The sequence below is a fragment of the Peromyscus californicus genome, unplaced genomic scaffold (genome assembly GCF_007827085.1).
Source record: "Peromyscus californicus insignis strain IS unplaced genomic scaffold, ASM782708v3 Scaffold_1__1_contigs__length_55948999, whole genome shotgun sequence".
NCBI lineage: Eukaryota > Metazoa > Chordata > Mammalia > Rodentia > Cricetidae > Peromyscus > Peromyscus californicus.
In genome coordinates, this window is record NW_026294492.1 from 48434188 (window position 1) to 48439780 (window position 5593).

At 48.7% G+C, this 5593-nt stretch overlaps 1 pseudogene; it reads right to left on the reverse strand.

Moving 5' to 3' along the window:
* Window positions 1-2220: 2220 nt before the first annotated feature.
* Window positions 2221-5328, reverse strand: LOC128116092 (uncharacterized; annotated as a pseudogene).
* Between the last annotated feature and the right edge of the window lie 265 nt (window positions 5329-5593).

Here is a 5593-nt window from a genome sequence, read left to right on the forward strand (position 1 = left end):
AGGCCTCTGTAGGACTGGTCTGCAAGGAATTACATAAAGACTGTCGATTGACTGGGACATTTCCAATGCATGTCCCTACTCCAGCGATCTGCTGGAGCGTCAGCTGTGCTGTGGACCTCCATTGACACTGAGTAGGATCTAAAGTTTGACTGAACACTCCTACTACAGCCACACCCTCGTAGTAAGGGGGGCCATGTCATAACAAAGCCAGCAAGCCATGGTCAAATTGGGCTTTGAAGCATTAAGGACTGAAAAGGACTGAGCTACAATACCTAGAAGCAGGTCTTCTGACTGGTGAGTGTCAGGTGCTGCAGGGAGGTTTGCCTTAGGGATATATGGGGCTATAGTCACTTGAGATTGTTGGGTACGAGTGTGTATCTGTGTGGGTGTGTTGATCACAACCGACATCTGAGAATCCGGGGTTGGTTTAGGCATAGGGGGAGGAGCTAGGATGACGTTAGGACCTAAGTGCTGTCAGTGGATAGGCTTGATCTTTAATTTAAGGTGGAAAGTCAGCCCATGATCGTGGCCATCCTAATAAAGCCTTAATCCCCATGTCCTTCCCCTCACCCAATCTGTAAACTCATGCCCCCTTTTTGTAAACCTGATAATTAGGGGGTTACATCGATATTTAACACATTCTCCCCACCCCACCCATTGTCCCACAGGGTCTGGGCAAACTCCCATGTAAACCATTGAATAACCTTTACAGTAATTCTGCATGAGTCCTGGTCCAGAGTGATTTCTGGTTACCGTTATGAGGTCCCAAGAGGGCCTGGGTCCCCAATAGGTGTTGCCAGATGTTTCACATCCCCATTCTTTACAGAAAAACTTGGCTGACCCTCCACATCTGTTAGCTTCTGTCCTGTCCCTTCCATCCCCAGGGCATATATAAATAGGGATGTTGCTCAGGTATCGCCGAAGTGATGGATGACTACAGCCTCTCCAATCCCCACCCTGTCCCTCCATTTTTCCTATTCCCAGGAGGGGCAGGGTATGGGGTTACATCGCTCCCAGCTCTCACATTCAGTTAGCCCCTTCCCCAGGTCTTGGCCTGGTACATCCCAAGAACCAGCTGCCAAGTCACATAAATCTACTCTAAGATCTGGCCACCCTGTGCCTTAAAATGCCTTCCCTGAGGCCACTTAGATTTGGTCACCATTTTTTGAGGGGGTGGTTTTCGAGACAGGGTGTCTCTGTGTAGCTCTGTGCCTTTCCTGGATCTTGCTCTGTAGACAAGGCTGGCCTCGAACTCACAAAGATCTACCTGGCTCTGCCTCCCGAGTGCTGGGATAAAAAGCGTGTGCCACCACACCCCGGCTTTGATCACCATTTTTAGAAGTGGCCACCCTATGGTGGTATTGTGCTCCCCAAAATATTGTGTACCCTAATAAACTTATCTGGGGTCAGAGAACAGAAAAGCCACTAGATACTTAGGATAGGCAGTGGTAGCACATGCCTTTAATCCTAGCATTCCAGAGGCAGAAATCCATCTGTTCAAGGATAGAGCCAAGCATGGTGACTCACGCCTTTAATCCCAGAAAGCAAGCCTTTCATCCCAGGGAGTGATGGTAGAAAGCAGAAAGGTATATAAGGCATGAGGACCAGAAACTAGAAGCTTTTAGCTGGTTAAGGTTTCAGGCTTTGGAGCAGCAGTTCAGCTGAGATTCACTCTGGCTGAGGAGGACAACAGCGGCAGTGAAGGGTAAGGTTTTTAGCTCTTAGCTATTGCTCTGACCTCTTGGGCTTTTTAACTCTGCAATTGGCTCTGTGTTTCTTATTTAAAAAGACAGTTACATCTACACCACCCAAGTCTGTTTCCAGGGTATGCGTGGATTCGCTGAAATCACAGGCAGGAGAAAAATCATCGGGGCGGGCTTCGTCATCTGAGTCTGACCTTGAGCGGGTTGGTCAGGTGCTGGGTTGCTTCCCATCCTTCCCCTCGGTAGTCCTCTTTCTGGGCCAATGGGTCCCGCATGACTGTGGTGCACACAGGCAGCCATTCCATCCACTTTTAGGGCTGTGGGTGTGGTCATCAGGATTACTAAAGGTCCTTTCCATCCTGGCTCAAGGGTCTTTTGTCAATGACGACAGATGAAGACCCAGTCTTCGGGCTGGAACCTGTGGGGCTCAGGGGGATTGCCAGACTCATAGAGGGTCCTAAGTTTAGGTCAGACATGCTTGTGTACATGTTGAAGACATTCAAGAATCAAGCACATCTCAATCGCTCATCTCTGCTATAAGTTCAGACTGGAGGTTAGGGATTGTAGGGGTAGGGGTACCAAACATAATCTCAAAGGGAGTCAAACCCACTTCTTACGTGAAAGAGGGCAAAGGGAAGGAGAGTAACCCAGTCTGCACCAGTCTCTAGGGCTAATTTGGTTAAGGTCTCTTTCAGAGTCCGGTTCATTCTTTCTACTTGTGCAGAACTTTGGGGTCGGTACTGACCATGTAATTTCCAATTAACCCCAGGATGGTGGCTAAGCTCTGACTCACCTGGGACATGAATGCTGGTCCATTATCTGACCCTATCATTACAGGGAACCCACACCCTGGCAAGATGTCTTCTAACAATCTTTTTGCCTCTGTCTGAGCTGTCTCATGTTTGGCAGGATATGCTTCAACCCATCCAGAAAAGGTGTCAAGAAACACCAGGAGGTACCTGCAGCCAAACTTACCAGGTTTGATCTCTGTGAAATCAGCTTTCTAGTATGCACCTGGCTTCTTACCCCTTAATCGTGTCCCGGGGTTTCTGGAGTGGGTAGTAGCATTGGTTAGTAGACAAGCTTTACAACTGTTGAGCAGATCCTCTATGACTTGATTCCTATTTTGTATTTTTACTTCTGCATATCTTAATAAGTCCTGCATTCATTGGCTGCCCATGTGGGAGGAGCGATGTATTAAGCCCTAACTGACTTGGCAGAATTACTTTGTTGTCAGCAGCCCTCCACCACCCCTCGAGGCACTGAGTCATAGGGAGGATCCTAATCCAGGCTCTGTCTTCCTCTGTATAATCAGGGGTTTCTGGCAGCACAGGTGGGCCTGGGTCCAACAAGACTGGTGCTAAAGTAGATGTCATGGCTGCTTCCCGGGCAGCTTGGTCAGCCAAGTTATTACCTCTCAATATTGGCCCTCTGCCCTTCTGATGCCCTGGACAGAGAATTATAGCCAGTTTCAGGGGGCCCCACAAGGCCTTTAGGAGGTTCTGAATTTCCTCTTTATTTTTGATTGTCTTTCCCTCAGCAGTTAGGAGCCCCCTCTCTTTATAGATGGCCCCATGGATGTGAGCTGTGGCAAATGGATAGCGACTGTCAGTGTAAATGCTGAACTTTTCCCCATGCCCCAGCTCTAAGGCCTTAGTTAGGGCTATCAGTTCTGCTTTCTGAGCTGATGTTCCTGCTGGCATTGATGATGCCCAGATTACCTTGTCTGTTGTGGTAACAGCCGCCCCAGCATATCTCGTTCCATTCCTCACTGCTCCCATCAGAAAACTATATTTCTTCAGCATCTGGTAGTGGTGTGTCTCTAAGGTCTGGTTGGAAGCAGTGAGCCTGGGCTAGTATTCTGGAGCATTCGTGAAGTGGTGCATCCAGATCTGGGTCAGGTAGCAAAGTAGCCGGATTCAAAGCTGTTGGAACCTGGAATGTTATTCTGGCTGGATTAAGCAACAAAGTCTGGTAGTGAGTCATGCAGGCATTGCTTAGCCAGAGGTCAGAGGGCTGTTTGAGCACCCCCTCTAAGGCATGTGGGGTTGCTATTGTGAGATTTTGGCCCAAAGTTAGCTTATCTGCATCCTTAACCAGGAGGGCTACTGCTGCTATAATGTGTAAACATGGAGGCCACCCAGGTGCTATAGGATCTAATTTCTTCGACAAGTAAGCCACTGGCCGTTCCCATGGTCCTGTTGTCAGGGTGAGCACTCCCTTTGCTATTCCTTTATGCTCATCTACAAACAGATAAAATTGTTTGGTGATGTCTGGTAGCCCGAGTGCAGGGGCTTCTAGGAGCTTTTTATTAAGAGCTTCAAAAGCCTGTTGTTTTTCCTCTGTCTAAATAAAGTCCTGGCCTTCTTTTGTGGCTTCATATAATGGTTTGGCCAGCTCAGCAAAGCCTGGGATCCACAAATGACAGAACCCAGCGGTGCCTAAAAACTCTCTCACTCCTTTAGCGGTAGTGGAGATTTTAGCACAGTCTCTTTGCGAGCATCTGAGAGCCACCTTTGGCACCCCCAGCAGGACATATCCCAGATACGTTATCTGTTTGCAGATCTGAGCCTTCTTGGCTGAAGCTCATACCCCAGGTTTCCAAGTTTGTAGTAAGCTTTCTGTACCCAGGCAGGTTTCTTGGTCTGCAGCTGCGATCAGCAGATCATCTACATACTGTAACAGACTGATACCTGGATTCTGGGTGCGATACTCACCCAAGTCCTCATGGAGGGCTTCATCAAAAACTGTTGGCGAGTTTTTGAACCCCTGAGGTAGTCGGGTCGAGGTCAGTTGTCCACTGACGCCAATCTCAGGGTCCTGCCACTCAAACGCAAAATAAGGCTGACTCTGGGGTGCCAGGGGTAGGCTAAAGAACACATCCTTAAGGTCTAGGACCATGTATCATTGTCGGTCCAGAGGCAGGGTGCTGAGTAGAGTGTATGGGTTTGGCACTGTAGGCTGAATATCTATGACCCTTTTATTTACTTCTCTCATATCCTGGACCGGCCGATAGTGGTTAGTATGGGGCTTTTTGACTGGCAGGAGGGGAGAGTTCCAGGCTGACTGAATAGGCTTTAGAACACCTAGTTCCAGGAGCTATCTAATGTGAGGAGTTATCCCCTTTTAGCTTCCAGGGGCATTGGATATTGTCGGAGTTTTACTGGGTCTGCGCCTGCTTTTATTTCCAAGTACACAGGGGGGTGATGGGCTGCCAAGCCCATGCCTCCAGTCTCTGCCCATGCAAGGGGAACTTCTGAAGCCAGACCTGAACAGACTCATCAAACTCCGGGGGTCTCTGGTGAAGTCTATAGTCCTCAACCAAGTCATGTATTATCATTACTTGGAGTGGTTGGCTGTCCTACGGGAACAATTTTGCTCCCTTTTCAGAAAAGTGAATTTGTGCTTGCATTTTTGCAAGCACATCCCAGCCCAGGAGGGGATATGGACACTCAGGTATTACCAGAAAAGAATGGGTTACTCGTCCCATTCCTAGATCCACTGATCTTTGAGTAGTCCATGGGTAAGGTTTGGTTCCTGTGGCACCCTGGACCCATGTTCTCTTATTGGATAGAGGGTCTCCTGGTTCTAACAGTACTGAATTCTCAGCTCCGGTGTCCACCATAAAGTTTATATTTTCCCTCTACTTTCAGGGTTATCCTGGGTTCAGGGAGGGGATCCGAGCCCTGACACCCCTAATCGCTGTCTGTCTGGAGAACTTTGGCTCTTTGTTTCTTTTTAGGGCATTCCCTAGCCCAGTGTGCTTCCTCTTTGCAATAGGCGCATTGGTTTTTTCCCAGTCTGAGGGGTTTGTGCTCTCTATCCTTGGACCATTCCTTATCCAATCTCATATGCCCTTGCCCTGGTGTGCGGCCGCCAGTAATTCCCAC